Raw genomic sequence first — 17,805 nt, 5'->3', positions numbered from 1 at the left:
CTAAAAATATCTATGCACCCAGAAATATTCCTACTGGGAATAACAGACAGAACACTGCTGAAGTCACACAACAAACTCTTCACCTTGATGGTAACTGCTGCAAGAATCGTTTACGCGCCAGCCTGGAAATGGAAGGAAACACCGGAAATGGAAGAATGGACCGTGAAAGTGGCAGAAGTGGCAGAGACGGGCATTCTGACAGGATATCTCCAGTCAAAAGACACTTCAAAATTTAGGAAAGACTGGGAACCCTTCAAAAGGTTTTTAGAAAGAAAGGCTATTTCAACATGGGGATTCTAAGACTGACTAATACAAAATCCTGATTTTCATCAAATAGTTTGACTTCCTTCTGAAGAAAGAAATGATGAGGAATCCTTTGTTGCTCTTTTGGTGTGACTTTCTTTTCCATGTTATATGTGTTATGGTGGAACTCCTGAGATATGAATACTATGTGGATGTTTAGAAAAGGGATTATGTATGGTTGTCAAGAAAAAAAAGGGAAGGGAGAAAAGGGGGAAAAAAGAAAAGGGAAAGAATTAAAAAAAGAAATATGTAATACTACGTGGACAAGCTGGAATGCTATAAAATAGAAAAAAGTGATTCCTGGAAAAGTTAAATATGTTGACACAATGCTAATGAAACATTCAACTATGATTTTGGACATCTTTCAATTTACGCAAATTGGGTTTTTGCAGTTGTCCATGCCTTTCCTAGTTTCATCTCCCATCCTTTCTCAAAGACATCTCCCATCATCCCCAAAGGAGTTGCAATCCATTACTTTGGAAAGCTCAAGGAATTACTGCACATGCTCAGAGGGACCCAGCAATTAAAAAAACCTTTGCCTACAAAATCTCTCCTCTTGCATGCCTCAGGCCCCAATCTCAGGCTCCTGCCTCTCACCTTTTCTCCTCCAGACAACAAACAGGAGTCTCCTCTGCAATGAATGAAGCTTTTGGTCACTTTTGGTCACTTGTTGGCCCTCGAGAGTGGCGGGCGGGGTTGCCAGCACGACGGCAGCTACTCCTTGGCTTCCCCCTCCCCCTGAGGAGCTTTGTGGCACAAAAAGTCACAGGGCTCCACAGAGTCATAGCCAAGAATCTAGTGGATGCTGCAGGGAGAGAGGGAGGGAGGGAGAGTGAGCAAAGAGAGTCGGTCTCCCTTCCTGCTGCTCCTCCACCTCTGCCTCTGTTTCTTTTGCTGCTGCTGCCTCGCTGCTTCCTCCGATATGTTGGAGCATGAGAATCAAAGAAGTGAATTGCTGCAGAGTGAAAGAACAAAGTAAATCTGAAGTGTTGTTTACCTTTCTGTTTGTTCTTTCCCCTCACTCCTAATGTGCCCCCGCCAACCCTCCTTCCCTTCAGTTGTAAGTTTCCCCTTGAAAGAGGAGGAGTAGTAGTAAGCCTGCCCCCCTCTCCATGTGCTGGAGTGCTGCCTTGTGCAGCACTTCTTGGATGGGGGGGGGGGGAGAACTCACCCTTCTCCACACCCCATAGTTTGAGGACCCCTGATGTAAAAGATAGTGACAGGGAGGGAGGCGTGCGGGGATGAGGGCTTTTCCTCCAGCTCCTGAATGGAGGGCCTCCATGGGAGCATGCTGTGTATGCAAACTCTCGACACTGGCCATGCACGCACACTCCTTCTCTCCCCCCTCCCTCCCTGAGACTTATAGTTAAGTGTCTTTTTGGGGAGGAAGTGTTTGGGGAGGGAGTTGTAAGTGAAGGGCATAGATTGCCTGGTTTGGTGTCTTCTGCTAAATTTCTGAGTTCTGTTAATCCCACAAACGAACATTACATTTTTATTTATAAAGATTATTCTACCTTCTTCCGTGTAAATAAGTTTATGTATCCTTCTAATAATAATAGAGAGTAAAATAATAAATGTAATAGAGATAATAATAGAGTAAAATAATGAAAATGTTATAACAGTAACAATAGAGTAAAATAATGCATGTAATAATGATAATAATAAAATAAAATAATGTAAATGTAATAGCAATATACAGTAAAATAGATATAATAATAGAGTAAAATGATACATGTAATATTATCTATATGATATCTATCTAAATATCTATCTATATATATCTATAATAAAAGTGAATGTATGTATGCGGAAGGGCGGAAGTGTATGTGTCAGCTTTCTGATCGGCTTTCACTTTCACAGACCACAGAGACATGCACGAGCAACGGACATGGACCAAACTTGGCATACATAACTCCAATGATGCACTTTACATTTTGGTCCCGTTTGGGGAAGGCCGGACAATGGATAATGGGATTTGTGGTACTTTCAACCCCTTTGGTTCCCACAGACCACTGTGATCCCCAGCAAAGATGGATAAATACCAAACTTGGCACAAAGAGACCCCATGACCCACTCTATGTCCTACTGCAGTTTAGATAATGGCAGACCACAGATGATGGGACTTGAAGTACCTCCACTCACTTCCCTATACCACTGCCACCCTCATCCAATGACTGATCAAGTCCAATTTGGCATACAGAGCCCCCCATGACCCACTCTACATCTTGGTACACTTTCAAGGAGGATGGACCCCGGATGATGGGACTTGAAGTAACTACACTCGCCCAGACCTCTTCGACCCTCATCCAATACCTGATCAAGACCATACTTGGCACACAGAGCCCGCATGACCCACTCTACAAACTGGTGCTGTTTGTAGGAGGATGGACCATGGATGATGGGACTTGTAGTACCTTCACTCACTTCCTGTGACAGTTGCAATCCTCATGCAATGACAGATCAAGGCTCAACTTTGCACAGAGAGCCCCCATGACTTTACATTTTCATCCCATTTGGGAGAGGCCAGACAATGGATGATGGGATTTGTAGTGTTTTTCAAACACTTTGGTTCCCACAGACCACTGCTGCCCATAAGAAAGTCCGATAAAGACCAAACTTGGCACACACAGCCCACATGACCAACTCTACATCCTGGTGCAGTTTCAAGGAGGTTGGACAACAGATGATCAGACTTGAAGTACCTCCACTCAATTCCTGAGACCACTGTGATCTTCATCCAATGACTGATCAAAACCAAATGTGGCAAACATAACCCCCATTACTCATTCTACATCATTGTGCAGTTTTGAGGAGGATGAACCACAGATGATGGGACTTGAAGTACCGTCACTCATTTCCCGAGACTGTCTCAACCCCCATCCAGTGACTGGTCAATATCAAACTTGGCACACAGAGTCCCCATGACCCACTCTACATCCTGGTGCAGTTTGGAAGAATTTGCAGATGGATGATAGCACTTGCAGTAACTTCACTCATTTCCTGAGACCACTGAGAACCTTGCCAATGCCTGATCAAGTCCAAACTTGGCACACAGAGCCCCCGTGACCCCCTTTACATCCTGGTGAGGTCTGGGGGAGGATGGACAATGGATGATCAGATTTGTAGTACTTTCAAATCCTTCGGTTCCCACAGACCAGTGTGGCCCCCAACAAAGACCAAACTTGGCACAGAGGACACCCATGACCCTCTCTACATCCTGGTGCAGTTTGTGTAGGGATGGATCACAGATGATGGGATTGCAGTAACTAAACACACTTGCTGAGACCACTGCTACCTTCACCAGTGACTGATCTAGACCAAACTTGGCACAGAACCACTATGATCCACTCTACATTCTGTTGTGGTTTGAAGGACTTACCATGGATGATGGGACCTGCAGTACCTTCACAAACTTCATGAGACTACTGCGACCCCTACCAATGACAGAGCAAGATTGAACTTGGCACACAGCCTCCATAACCCACTCTAAATCCTGGTGTGGTGTGAAAGACTTTAGATCATGGATGATGTTCCCTTCAGACCGTTCCGATCTTCACCATTGACTGAGCAAGGTCGAACTTGGCATACAGAGAATTCATTACCCACTCTACATCCTGGTGTGGTTAGTGGGATGATGCACCATGGATGATGGTATTTACAGTACCTTCATTCACTTCCTGAAACCACTGCGACCCACACCAATGACCGATCAAGAAGAAACTTGACACACAAAGCCCCCATGACCCACTCACCATCCTGGTGTACTGTGGAGGAGGATGAACGATGGAAGATGGGACTTACATTTGAAAGTTGTAGTTCACCCACACCCACTTAACCACCAGACATTGGATCTAGACTAAAACTACAAAACAGACAAAAAATGCCTATTTCAAATAACCCTGGCAGCGCCGGGTCACCAAGCTACTATATAATAAAAGTGAATGTTTTATGTATGCGGAGGGTGGGCATAGGTGTATGTGACATCTTTCTGATTGGCTGCCACTGTGGTACAATTTGCATATCATTTCTGATTGGCCAGCCTCAACATTTTAACATTTTGATTGGTTCCCACTGTGGTATTTGCATATGGTTTCTAATAGGCCAGCCTCAACATTCTAATCTATCTATATCTATATCTATCTATATAAATAAAAATGTAATTTTCAGTTGTGGGATTAACAGAACTCAGAAACCACTGGACGAATTGACAACAAATTTTGAATGTGATTTTCCTGCTTCTTGGCAGGGGGTTGGACTGGATGGCCCATGAGGTCTCTTCCAACTCAATGAGTATATATATGAAATGTGAACACTAGACAACAACTAAAGCAATCTGTGTCCTTCACTCAAAAAAACCTCCCAAAAAATAAAATTAACTGGAAAGAACTTAACCCTCACAAGCCTAAATGACTATCAACACATGCGTTAAAAGAACACCCTACCCCACCCTTCCCTCCTGCACGAGGGGGAAAATACTCAACAGCTGAGAGAGAGAGGTGGCTTGAGAGAGGGAGGGAAAAGTGGCCTGTATATCCCTCTTGCTACCCTGCCTCTCTCTTCCCAAAGGATTCAGAGAGAAGGGGGGAGGGAGGGAGAGAAAACACCCTTCTCCAGATCTTTCCTTCTTTTCCTTTCCTTTTTCCCCTTTTCCCTTTAGGGTCTTGGCTGTCGGTAGCATGGAGATACCTGCTGGGAACTGACATGGGAGGGATCCTGTGTTTGTGTGTGTGTGCTCAGAAAGCTAATCCTTATTGAGCTATGGGAAGGAATTCGGAAAAATGAAGTCCAGTATTCAAATAAAGAACAAAGACAGCCTTTGTGAGTTAGCAAAGGCTGTCCAGGAAGGCACAATCAAAACACAAAGGCCATCCATTTTTTTACTTTGTAGCAATCCTGGGCTATATCTGCAATAATCATATCTATATATCTATCATAATAATATCTATAAGAGCCCGCATGACCCACTCTACATCCTGCTGCAATTTGAAGGAGGATGGACCATGGATGATGGGACTTGCAGTACCTTCACTCACTACTGAAACCACTGCGAACCTCTTCCAATGACTGATCAAGACCAAACTTGGCATACAGAGCCCCCATGACCCACTCTACAGCCTACTGTAATTTGAAGGAGGATGGACCATGGATGATGGGACTTGCATTACCTTCACTTACTTACTGAAACCACTGTGAACCTCTTCCAATGACTGAAAAAGACCAAACTTGGCACACAGAGCCTCCATGACCCACCCTACATCCTGCTGCAGCTTGAAGGAGGGTGCACCATGGATGATGGGTCTTCAAGTACCTTCACTCACTTCCTGAAAACAATGCAACTATCATCCAATGACCAATAAAGACCAAACTTGCCATACAGAACCGCCATTACCCACTTTTTCAAAAAACCTGGGCAGTGCCGGGTCCCCAAGCTAGTATATAATACAAGTTAATGTTTCTGTATATGTATGTGGTATTTTTCTGATTGGTTGCCACTTTCACAGGACACTGACCAGTTTGAAAGAGGATGAACCATGGATGATGGGACTTGCGGTACCTCCACTCACTTCCCCAGACTGCTGCTACCCTCATCGAATGACTTATCAAGACCAAACTTTGCATACAGATCCTCCATGACCCATTCTATGTCCTGGTGAGGTTTGGGGAGGACAGACCATGGATGATGGAACTTGAAGTACCTTCACTCACTTCCTGAGATCACAGTGAAACTCATCCATTTAGCAATAAATATCAAACTTGGCACAGAGAGCCCCCATGACCAACTCAACAATCTGGTATAGTTTGGGGGAGGATGAACTATGAGTGATGGAACTAACATTACCTTCATTCATTTTCTGAGACCACTGTAACCCTCATCCAATGACTGATCAGGACAACATTTGGCACACAGAGCCGCCTATTACCCATTCTACATCCTGATGCAGTTTGAGGAGGATGGACAATGGATGATGGCACTTAAAGTACCTCCACTCATTTCACGATACTGCTGCAACCCTCATCGAATGACTGATCAAGACCAAACTTGGCAGATAGAGCCCCCATTACACATTCTACATCCTGGTGCTGTTTGGAAGACAACGGACCATAGATGATGGGACTTGAAGAATATTTGTGAAGGATAAACTGTTTGGATGTGAGGTCAAGAAAGGTCTTCATACTGGAGAGGAGATGGTATACTCTAAGGGCAAATGTTGAGGCATAGCAGCAATATCAAATTGTATGGTTAATCACCAAAAGCACAGCGGAAGAGCCAGGTTTTGAGATTCTTCTTAAAGTTTTCTAAGGTGGGGGCTCACCTAATCTCACCGGGTAGTGTATTCTAAGATGAGGGGCCACTGAGGTGAAAGCGCTCTCCTTTGTTCCCTCAAGGCGGGCCTGAGATAACGGCAGAGGAGAGCCTTCCCTGAAGATTGAAGGGATCGGGGAAGGAGATACGGTCACAAAGGTAGGTGGGTCCCAAACCATTTAAGGCTTTATAGGTGATGACCTGTATCATGAATTGGGACTGGGAAATAAATGGCAGCCAGTGGAGCTCCTTAAACAGAGGGGTCGTCTGCTCCCTGTAATTCGCCCCTATTATTAATCTGGCCACCGAGCGTTGGACAAGTTGTACATCCCAGGCCATCTTCAAGGGAAGCCCCACATAGAGCGCATTGCAGTAATCCAGTCTAGAGGTAACTAAGGCATGGACCACCGTCGTCAAGTCCGACTTCACAAGGTATGGTCGCAGTTGGCACACAAGTTTTAACTGTGCAAAGCCCCTCCCAGCAACTGCCGACAGCACCAGCACGGAGTCCAGGAGGACCCCCAAATTGCACACCTGTGACTTCAGGGGGAGTGCAACCCCATCGAGCACAGGTTGCCACCCAATACCCCTGCAGCACATACGACTGACCTGGAGGACCTCTGTCTTGTCAGGATTAATCTTCAGCTTGTTCATCCTCATTCAGGTCATCACAGCAGCTAGGCACTCGTACAGTATTCGAGGGGCTTCCTTGAATTCTGGTACCACCTCTGCATGGAGGTGGTACCATACTCCAAAACTCTGGGTGACCTCTTCCAGTGGTTTCATGTAGATGTTGAATAGCATGGGGAAAAGAATGGATCCTTGTGGGACCCCACAGGTCAATGGCTAGGGGTCTGAGCAGGAGTCCCCCAGGTTTACCAACTGGGAACAATCCAGGAAGGACCAGAGCCACAGTAAAACCATACCCCTGAGTCCCATCCCAGAGTCTTCCCAGAAGGATACCACGGTTGATGGTATCAAAAGCGGCTGAGATATCCAAAAGAACAAGCAGGGTCACACTCCCCCTGTCAAGTTCCCTGTGGAGGTCATCCACCAAGGTGACCAAAGCTATCTCGGTACTGTGCCCAGGCCTAATGCCAGACTGTGAGCGATGCAGAACATTGGCTTCATCGATGAATCCCTGAATTTTGGAAGCAACTACCCGCTCCAGAATCTTGCCCAGAAAAGGGAGGTTGGAAATTGGTCTGTAATTGCTGCATATAGTTGGGTCAAGGGAGGTCTTCTTTAATAGAGGTTTTACCACTGCCTGCTTGAGGCAGGACGGGAATTTCCCCTGGCACAGTGAAGCATTTATTATTGCAACAAACCATTCCAACAACCCCTCTCTGGCCAGCTTAACTAGCCAGGATGGGCAAGGATTCAGAACGCAAGTAGTTGCTCTCACAGTCCCAAGGATCCCTTCCGTGTCATCAAGAACAAGATAGAAACAATCCCATAAGATCAAACAGTCAGGTGCCTCAGTTACCTTTTATGACACTGCGTTTAAACTGGAGTCCAGCTCAAGACATATTTGAGCAACTTTGTTTGCAAAGTGCCGTGCAAAATTGCTGCACCGAGTTGCCAAGTCGTCAAGGAGCCCCCCAACCTCAGGAGGCCGAAGGAGCTCCCCAACAACTTGGAACAACTCCAATGGCCTGTTTGCTGCAGATCATAGAATCATAGAATCGAAGAGTTGGAAGAGACCTCATGGGCCATCCAGTCCAACCCCCTGCCAAGAAGCAGGAATATTGCATTCAAATCACCCCTGACAGATGGCCATCCAGCCTCTGTTTAAAAGCTTCCAAAGAAGGAGCCTCCACCACACTCCGGGGAAGAGAGTTTCACTGCTGAACGACTCTCACAGTGCGGGCAGTCGAGAATGCTTTCTCGGCTGCTCACAAAGCAGCTGAGTAAGCCCTAATAGCGACTTTAGCCCGTGCTTGGTTAGACACGTCACGAGATTTCCTCCAGATGCACTCTAGACCCCTTCACCAGCGCTTCATCATAGCCAGTTTTTCGATGAACCAAGGAGTCGATGTAATTCTACGCAACGAGAGGGGACGTTTGGGGGTGTCAATCACCCTGGCCAACTCGCTTTTATAGTGATCAACCAACTTGCTTTTTGTAGTGATCAACCAGGGCGTCAACAGGATCGTCAGTCTCCCGGACAGAAAGATCCCCAAGAGATCTCAGGAGTCCATGGGGTTCCCTAAGTCTCCTGGTGGATCCATCTTAATGGGTCCACCACCCCTGCGGAGGTTAGAGGACACAGCAAATCTTAAACAGATGAGATGGTGGTCAGACCATGACAATGGAAGCATATTTTGCTCTTCCAATCTGACTGACCAGATATTACTTGAGTCAGCCCCATGGTTGTCATGACATCCTGAGCTGCACCTGTCAACGTGATCTCGGCATGGATGTTAAAATCTCCCAAAACTATACGTTTTTGGGAGCCCAAGGCCAAATTTGAGACCACTTTGGCTAGCTCAGACATGGAAACTGCTGCGTTGTGGGGTGGATAGTACACCAGCAGGATCCCTAGGCTGTCTCAAGCTCCTACCTTCAGGTAGACACACACAAATCTCAATGATTGCAGGACATTGCATCTGATTAGGGTGATGGACTGCCGAAAGATTACCGCAACCCCTCCTCTCCGCCCCTGGACCTAGCCTGCTGATGCACCCCAAAATCCGGTGGACATAGCTGGGTGAGATCCCCCCCCCCCCCCCCCAGTTTGTCCAGCCATGTTTCGGTGATGTATGCGAAATCTGCCTCCGTTATCCAGGATCAAATCCTGAATGACTGATAAAGACCAAACCTGGCTTACAGAGCCTCCATGACCCACTTTACTTCCTCCTGCAGTTTGGAGGAGAGTGGGCCATGGATGATGGGATTTGCAGTACCTTCACTCATTTCCTGAGAACACTGTGACCCACACTAATGACTGATCAAGACCAAACGTGGCACACAGGGGCCACATGGCCAACTTTACAACATGAAGCAATTTAGGGGAGAATGGACTAGGGATGATGGGATTTGCAGTACCTTCACTCGATTCACTTTTCACTGAACACTGCGGCCCCCACAAATGACAGACCTGCACCAAACTTGACATGCAGAGCCCCCATGACCTACTCTACATCCTGGTGCAGTTTGAAGGAAGACAGACAATGGATGATGGTACTTGTAGTACCTTCACTCACTTCCCGATATCACTGCAAATCTCATCCAATTACCGATAAAGACTAAACTTGGCACACAGAGCCCCCATGACCTACTCTACATCCTGGTGCAGTTTGAAGTAAGACAGACCATGGATGATGTTACTTGCAGTACCTTTACTCACTGCAACCCTCCTCCAATGACCAATAAAGACCAAACTTGGCATACAGAGCCCCCATGAGCCACTTAATATCATGGTGCTGTTTGAAGGAGAATGAGCCATGGATGATGAGACTTACAGTACCTTCACTCACTTCATGAGACCACAGTTACATTCATCCAATTACCAATAAAGACCAAACTTGGCACAGAGAGCTCCCATGACCAACTTAACATTCTGATGCACATTGGGGGAGGACGGACTTTGGATGATGGGAATTGCAGGACCATCACTCACTTTCTGAGACCGCTGTGACTCTCATCCAATGACTGATGAAGACCAAACTTGGCACACAGAGCCCCCATGACCCACTCTACATCCTGGTGCCATTTGAAGGAGGACAGACCATTGATGAGGGCACTTACAGTACCTTCACTCACTTCCCGAGATTGCTGTGACCAACATCCAATGACTGATCAAGACCAAACTTGGCATAGAGCCCCCATGACTCACTCTACATCCTGGTGCTTTTTGGAGGAGGACAGACAACACATGATGGGACTTGAAGTACCTCCACTCACTTCCCGAGACCGCTGCAACCCTCATCCAATGACAGATCAAGACCAAATTTGGCACACAGTGCCCCCATGATTCACTCTACATCCTAGTGCTGTTTGGAGGAGGTTAGACAACAGATGATGGGAGTTGAAGTACCTCCACTCACTTCCCGAGATCGCTGTGACCCTCATCCAGTTGCAGATCAAGACCAAACTTGGCACACAGTGCCCCCATGATTCACTCTACAACCTGGGGCTGTTTGGAGGAGGATAGAGCATGGATTATGTGACTCAGTATCTTCACTCACTTCCTGAGAGCAGTGCAAGTAACTAATAAAGACCAACCTTGGCACACAATGCCTGCTTCAAATAACCCAGGCACTACCAGGTCCTGAAGCTAGTCTATCTATATCTATATCTTATATAAATAAACATTTAATGTTTGTTTGTTAGATTAACAGAACTCAAAAACCACTGGACAAAATAACACCAAATTTGGCAGCAAAATACATTCTAATCTGATCTGTGTCTTTCAAACAAAACAAACTGTAAAAAATGAAGGGGAGATAACTTAAAACTCACCAAAAATGCCTTACAGAGCATGCGCAAAAGCCCTTCTCCCCATTGCACGAGAAGAATGAAGCACTAACTGTTCTGAGGGAAGACAAGCATCGCCATGGTGTCCTTTGCAGTACCTTCATTCACTTCCTTAAATCATCCAAATACCAATGAAGACCACACTTGACAAAGAGAGCCCCTATGGCCAACTCACCATTCTGGTGAGGTTTGGGGGAGAACAGACTATGGATAATCAGACCTTAAACAGACTATGGATAATGCAGTACCTTAACTCACTTTCCGACCCTCATCCAATGACTGAGGCAGACCAAACTTGACACACAGTGTCCCCATGACCCACTCTCCATTCTGGTGCTGTTTGGAGGAGGATGGACCACTGATGATGAACTCGCAGTACCTTCACCAACTTCCTGAGACCACTGCAAGCCATATAAATAACTGATAAAAACCAACCTTGATACACAATTCCTTTCTCAAATACTCCAGGAAGCGCCGGATCCCCAAGCTATCTATATCTATATATATAATAAAAGTCAAAGTTTGTATGCGGCGGACAGAGGTCTCCATGATGCACTCCACATCCTGGAGCGGTTTGGAGGATGATGCACCATGGACGATGGGACTTGCAGTACCTTCACTTACTTAGTGAAACCACTGAGAGCCTCATCCAATGACTGATGAAGACCAAACTTGGCAAACAGAGCCCCCATGGCCAACTCAACATTCTGGTGAGGTTTGGGGGAGAACAGACTATGGATGATTGGACTTCAAGTACCTTCACTCACTTCCCAAGACTGCTGCAACCCTCACCTAATGACCAATGAAGACCAAACTTGGCACACAGAGCCCCCATGAGCCACTCTACATCCTGGTGGTGTTTGGAGGAGGATGGACAATGGATGATGGGACTTGCAGTACCTTCACTCACTTACTGAAACCACAGTGACATTTATCCAAATACCAATAAAGACCAATGGCCAACTCAACATTCTGGTGATATTTGAGGGAGACTATGGATGATGGGACTTGCAGTACTTTAACTCACTTTCTGAGACTGCAATGACTGATCAAGACCAAAGTTAGCACACAGAGCCCCCATGACCCACTCTCCATCCTGGTGCAGTTTGGAGGAGGATGGACCACAGATGATGGGATTCACAGTACCTTCACTAACTTCCTGAGACCACTGCGAGCCATATAAATAACTGATAAAGACCAACCTTGATATACAATTCCTTTCTCTAATAAGCTGGGCAGCGCCAGGTCCCCAAGCTAGTTATATAATAAAACTGAATGTTTGTATGTGGAGGAAGGTCTATGTGGTAACATTCTGATTGGCTGCAACTGTGGTACAATTTGCATATAGTATCTGATTGGCCAGCCTCAACATTCCAACATTCTGAGGTAGCAGAAGGAAAAGGAAAGGGGCCTGAGGCTGTAACAGCTTTCTGATTGGTTGCTACTGTAGAGTAATTTGCATATGGTCTCTGATTGGCCAGCCTCAATATTCCAACATTCTGAGGTAGCAAAGAGGGAAAAAGAAAGGTGCATGAGGCTATCAGGAATGGTTGGAGTTGAAGTCCAAAACACTTTGTGGCCCCCAGCAGTGAGAGAACAATACCAAATCTGCCACACAGACCACCCCCCCCCCCCCCCCCAAAGACGCACTCTACATCCTAGTGCAATTTGAGGGAGGATGGACCATGGATGAATGAACTTGCAGTATTTTAACTCACTACCTTAGAGCACTGTGGCTCACACCAATGACGAATCAGGACCAAACTTGGCACACAGAGGCCCAATAGCCCACTGTACAACCTGGTTCAGTTCAGGGCAGGATGGGCCACGAATGATGGGATTTGCAGTACCTTGTTGTGACTTACTTACCACAGAACACTGTAGCCTCTACAAATCACAGACCCGGCCCAAACTTGGCACACAGAGTACTCATGACCCACTCTACATCCTGATGCAGTTCTAAGGGGGATGGACCATGGATGATGAGATTTTCAGTACCTTCACTCACTTACTGAAACCACTGTGGCCCTCATCCAATAACTGATCAAGACCAAACTTGGCACACGGGGGCCCCATGGCTAACTCTACATCCTGCTGCAGTTCTAAGGGGGATGGACAATAGATGATGGGATTTTAGGTATTGGCCAGATTGTATTTTTTCAGTACTAGCTGGATTTTCAGTATTAGCCAGATTAACTACCCACAGAACATTATAGCCCCTACAAATCACATATCTGGCCGAAACATGGCACAGAGAATACTCATGACCCACTCTACATCCTGATGCCATTCTAAGGGGGAATGGACCATGGATGGTGGGCTTTGCAGTACCTTCATTCACCTTCTGAAACCACTGTGACTCCCATTCAATTAATGACTAAGACAAAACTTGGCACACAGAACCCCCATGTCCCACTCTACATCCTGCTGCAGTTTGGAGGAGGGGGGACCATGGATGATGGGACTGGCAGTACCTTCACTTACTTACTGAAATTGCTGCAACCCTCATCCAATGACCAATCAAGACCAAACTTGGCACACAGAGCCCCCATGACCCACGCTATATCATGCTGCAATTTGGAGGGTGGACCATGGCAGATGGGACTAGGAGTACTATAACTCAGTTACTGAAACCATCGCGACCCTCATCCGATGACCAACAAAGACAAAACTTGGCATACAGAACCCCCATTACCCACTTTCTCAAATAACCTGGGCAGCGCCGGGTTCCCTTGCTAGTGTATAATAAAAGTGAATGTTTGTATGTAGAGGGAGGGAGGGAGGTGTATGTGGCAGCATTCCGATTGGCTGTTGCGGTGGTACAACTTGCATATTGCCTCTTATTGGCCAGCCTCAACATTCCAACATTCTGAGGTATCAGAAGCAAAAGGAAAGGGTCCTGAGTATGTGGCAGCTTTCTGATTGGTTGCCACTGTGGAACAATTTACATATGGTCTCAGATTGGGCAGTATCAACATTCTTGGCACACAGACGCCCAATGGCCTACTTTACAACCTGGTGCGGTTTCGTGCAGGATGGGCCACTAATGATGGGATTTGCAGTACCTTCACGCAATCAACTACCCGCAGAACATTGTAGCCCCTACAAATCACAGACCCGGCCCAAACGTGGCACAGAGAGCACTCATGACCCACTCTACATCCTGATGCCATTCTAAGGTGGATGAACCATGGATGGTGGGATTTGCAGTACCTTCACTCACTTTCTGAAATCACTCTGACCCTCACCCAATGACTGATCAAGACCAAACTTGGCACATACAGCCCCCATGACCCACTCTTCATCATGCTGCAGTTTGGAGGAGGATGGGCCATTGATGATGAAACTTGCAGTACCATAACTCAGTTAATGAAACCATTGTGACTCCCATCCAATGACTGATCAAGACCAAACTTGGCATAGAGAACCTCCATTACCCACTTTCTCATGCTAGTCTATAATAAAAGTGAATGTTTGTATGTGGAGGGAGGGAGGTGTATGTGGCAACATTCCGATTGGGTGCCACTGTGGTACAATTTGCATATTGTCTCTGATTGCCCAACCTGAACCATTCCAACATTCTGAGGTAGCAGAGAGGGGGGGAAATGGGCCTGACGCTGTAACAGTTTTCTGATTGTATGCCACTGTGGAATAATTTGCATATGGTCTCTGATTAGCCAGCCACAACATTCCAACTTTCTGAGGTGGAAGAGAGGTGAAATGTAAGGGTTTGAGGCTATCTGCAATGGTGGGAGTTGAAGTCCAAAACACCTTGTGGCCCCCAACAATGACAGAAGAAGACCAAACTTCAGTCACTGCAGCTGAGGCCTATGCAGCAATGGCTGCTCGAGGCTCTGCACTGGTGGTTCTTTCTAGTGCCCACTTGCCACCGGGAGGCGCTGCCTGCTTGGCCGAGGAAGAGACGCATTCAGTCTAATCCAGAAGACTTTGAACAGGAGCAAATAAAAAGGCAAAAAACTTGGTATTTTTGATATGTTGGCAAGGGGAATTTAATTACACTCCCATCCCAGTTGGCATCCATATATCGTCAGACAGAAGAACAGCATGCAGAAGCCAAAGATGAGGGGTTTTTTTTCAAATGTTTCAAATGGTACCTTTTCTGACAAGCAAATGGAACCTATGACTGAGAAGCAAATGTTGGATAAGAAAACTGGTTGTGGTACCAGTATGCATCCAGATGTAGAAGTATTATCTGACTACCACAGAGTTATGCCCTGTCTAAGGTATGACTGTAGTGCTGGGAAAAATAGTAAGAAAAGACATAGTTCATTTCAAGAAGAATTGCTACCATGGGGACTTGCTACTCACTGGCATAAGGTAGAAGGTTCTGCTCTAGATACTGGATGATACCTAAGGAAACCTAATCTAAAGAAATCTATTTAAGGGAGTTCAGAATGAAGAGCGAGAGAAATACAAAAAACTGCTGGAGCAAGAAAAAGAAAAATGCTCTAAAAATAATTCCAGCCCCAGCCTTGCCAAGCACTTACACTTAACAACAGAAAGATCTTCAGAACCAGACAAAATAGTGGTCCGGAAAAAAAGAGTGTATAATGCACCCCTTGGCAAACGAATTATCAGAAGAAGTATCACTGAAGTTAAACCTGGGACAAGAAGGTTCTTCTGACAGAAGGCGCTGTTTAGTTAAAATGAAAGAACATAAATATCTAAGCTTGGACAAGACTACAGAGTACTTTCCAGACCTGACAGAGCCTATGGAGCGAGAGATAGCAAATGTTCTAAGTTACAACCAAGAAGATCAAGTTTTGACAAGTGCCTTCAAGCTGAATATTATGCGAGGAGATTTTCAGACTCTAAGAAACCAACAATGCCTCAATGATATAGTCATTAACTTCTGTATGAACCTTTTAGTGGAAAGAAATAAGAGGCAAGGATTTCCACTTCTTTATGCTTTCAGCACTTTGTTCTACCCTAAGTTAAGTTCTGCGGGCTGTAATGCAGTACGATGATGGACCAAAGAAGGGGATTTATTCCAACATGATTTGATCTTGGTGCCAATTCACATAAGGGTACATTGGGCATTAGTGATCATAGACATGAGGAGGGAGACCATCAAATATTTTGACTCAATGGGACAAAGTGGCCAGAACATCTATATGAAACTGCTGCAGGATCTGCAGGATGAAAGCAAAGTCAAGAGAAACCTAGAGATTAATCCTTCATCATGGACACTTTATAGTATGAAACCAAATGAAATTCCGCAGCAACGGAATGACAGTGACTGTGAAGTATTTGTTTGCAAATATGCAGATTTTTTTTCCAGAGATAAACCCATTATATTTTCACAATGTCAAATGCCTTATTACCACAAAAGGATGGTGTAGGAGATACTTCATCAGCAGCTGCTATAGCTCCACGAATCGGACAGTGATCTGGTAACAAAATAAGTGACTTGATAGCTGCCTGAACCCTATACCTCTCTCTTATGCAGCACGATTCAAATCACCCTCTTGTATGGACTCCATTGGGGACTACAAAGTATGTTTAAGAGCATGTATTTGTATTGAAATTTTTTTCATTCAAATGGCTAATCATGGATCAAAGCAAAATTCATTATAATGGAAGATGGAAACCTTTCTAAAACTGGATTTGTCGTGATTTTGAAAGATGGAAACTCCCTTTTGATTTTTAACAAATCCTTAGTTAAAAGCCATAGATAAGGTCACTCTTTATTTAAAAGTATCATAACTTTGTATGAGACTATTTATTTGGATTGTATTTAAATGAACACGTTGAAATTCCAAAATGCTTTTATGAACTAAAATTAGAAATAAATATTTATCTAAAAATAAGAAGAAGAAGACCAAACTTGGCACACAAACCCACCAAGGCCCACTCAACATCCTGGTGCAATTTGAGGTAGGATAGATCATGGATGATGGGACTTGCAGTACTTGAGCTCCCTTCCCTAGAGCACTGTGGCCCACTCCTCTGATGGATCAGGACCAAACTTGGCACACAGGCCCAATGGCCCACTTTACAACCTGGTGCGATTTCGGGCAGTATGGGCCACAAATGATGGGATTTGCAGTACCTTCACCCAATTCACTTTCCACAGATCAGGCCAAAATCACAGACCAGGCCCAAACTTGGTACACAGAGAACTCATGACCCACTCTATATCCCACGGCAGTTTGGAGGAGGGCAGTTTGGAGGAGGGTGGGCCATTAATGAAGGGACTTGCATCCAATGACTGATCAAGACCAAACTTGGCACACAGAGCCCCCATGGCCCACTCCACATCCTGCTGCAGTTTGAAGGAAGATGGACCACGGATGATGGAACTTGCAGTACCTTCACTCATTTACAGAAACCACTGCAACCCTTAGTCAGTGACTGATCAAGACCAAACTTGGCAAACAGAGCCCCCATGACCCACTCTACATCATGCTGTACTTTGAAGAAGGATGGACTATTGATGATGAGACTTCCATTACTGTAACTCAGTTATTGAAACCACTGCGACCCTCATCCAATGACTGATCAAGACCAAACTTGGCATAAAGAACCCCCATTACCCACTTTCTCTAATAACCTGGGCACCGCCAGGACCCGAGCTAGTATATAAATAAAAGAGTATGTTTGTATGTGTAGGGCGGTGTATGTGGCAGCTTTCTGATTGGCTGCCACTTGCACAGGCCACTATGACCTGCATGGGTGACTTATCTGGACAACACTTG

At 45.5% G+C, this 17,805-nt stretch overlaps 1 protein-coding gene and 1 pseudogene across 5 annotated transcripts in view; both read left to right on the top strand.

The window, feature by feature from the left end:
* The window catches only part of LOC137095171 (ubiquitin-conjugating enzyme E2 L3), a 290,392-nt gene that overhangs the window by 199,851 nt on the left and 72,736 nt on the right, over positions 1–17,805 (top strand). For 2 of the 5 annotated variants that reach the window (XM_067461527.1, XM_067461524.1), the window contains one exon: positions 6,691–6,766. The exons of the other annotated variants lie outside the window; for them this stretch is intronic. The gene's annotated coding sequence lies outside the window, so the exon portion shown is untranslated. The remainder of the gene's footprint in view (positions 1–6,690; positions 6,767–17,805) is intronic. 5 annotated transcript variants of the gene reach the window in all.
* On the top strand, positions 15,082–16,696 carry LOC137095257 (uncharacterized; annotated as a pseudogene).

Source organism: Anolis sagrei, chromosome Y (assembly GCF_037176765.1).
Source record: "Anolis sagrei isolate rAnoSag1 chromosome Y, rAnoSag1.mat, whole genome shotgun sequence".
Lineage (NCBI taxonomy): Eukaryota > Metazoa > Chordata > Lepidosauria > Squamata > Dactyloidae > Anolis > Anolis sagrei.
This window is presented reverse-complemented; position numbering and strand designations above follow the sequence as displayed.